This window comes from Triticum dicoccoides, chromosome 1B (genome assembly GCF_002162155.2).
Source record: "Triticum dicoccoides isolate Atlit2015 ecotype Zavitan chromosome 1B, WEW_v2.0, whole genome shotgun sequence".
Lineage (NCBI taxonomy): Eukaryota > Viridiplantae > Streptophyta > Magnoliopsida > Poales > Poaceae > Triticum > Triticum dicoccoides.
The window spans coordinates 225,405,493-225,406,985 of record NC_041381.1 but is presented as its reverse complement, the minus strand read 5'-3'; positions in this window follow the sequence as shown (position 1 = coordinate 225,406,985).

Below are 1,493 nucleotides of genomic sequence, written 5' to 3'. Positions count from 1 at the left end.
ATCTGAACTCCATCATCATGGGATACTTTTCTGAATTATTTACCTCGTAGGTGTGCGCTCTATTGGAGAACGCAATATTTCAAAAAAATTCCTACGATCACGCAAGATCTATCTAGGAGATGCATAGCAACGAGACGAGAGAGTGTGTCCACGTACCCTCGTATACCGAAAGCGGAAGCGTTTAGTAACGCGGTTGATGTATTTGAATGTCTTCGCGATCCAACCGATCCAAGTACCGAACGTACGGCACCTCCGTGATATGCACACGTTCAGCTCGATGACGTTCCTCGAGCTCTTGATCCAGTTGAGGATGAGGGAGAGTTCCGTCAGCACGACGGCGTGATGACGGTGATGATGAAGTTACCGGCGCAGGGCTTCTCCTAAGCACTACGCCGATATGACTGAGGTGTTGAACTGTGGAGGGGAGCACCGCACACGGCTAAGAGATTGTATGTTGTGCCTTTGGGGTGCCCCCTGCCCCCGTATATAAAGGAGGGGAGGAGGAGGCCGGCCAACAAGGGGCGCGCCAGGGAGAGGGGAGTCATACTAGGACTCCAGTCCTAGTAGGATTCGGCCCCACCCTTTTTTCCTTCTACCGGAGGGGAAAAGGGGAAGGAGTGGGAGTAGGAGAAGGAAAGGGGGTGGCGCCCCCTTCCCAAGTCCAATTCGGCCTCCTCCGTTGTGGGGGGTGAGGGAGTCCTGGATTAGGGGGTATCCGGACAACCGGACTATATACTTTGTCCGGACTATTGGAGCGTGAAGATACAAGACTCAAGACTGCGTCTCGTGTCCGAATGGGACTCTCCTTTGCGTGGAAGACAAGCTTGGCGATTCGGATATTATATTTCCTTCTTTGTAACCGACTCCGTGTAAACCCTAGCCCTCTCCGGTGTCTATATAAACCGGAGAGTTTAGTCCTTAGAGGGACGGTCAGAATCATAATCATCATAGGCTAGCTTCTGGGGTTTAGCCTCTACGATCTCGTGGTAGATCAACTCTTGTACTACTCATATCATCAATATCAATCAAGCAGGAAGTAGGGTTTTTGTGACGCCCGGGTAATTAAGCTACAGTAATCCCCGCTAATGATGCCACGTCACCTCGGTTACTGTGGATAAACTCGCGTTAGTTCGGAACCTAGTTCGAATTTCAAATTCAAAATCGAGCAAACAATAAAAGTTTTCAAATATTAAAATTTAAATGTTTGGAGTGAACCAAATAATACATAGGTAATTATGGTGGAGAAACCAAACTTTGATAAAATGTTTAAAGGCCCTAAGACAATTAAAACAATAGTGAAAACAATTAAACAAATGCCTATTGAATTTATAAAATGCTAACACTATTTCATTATGGGTTAAGAATTAATCTCGTAGTAGTTTATTGGTAAATACAAATTAGGCACTAGTGGTAATTTTATAAAACTGAAAATAAAAGAATCTACAAAATAAATAAAAGAAAGAAAGTACAAAAGAGAAACAAAAAAACAAAAG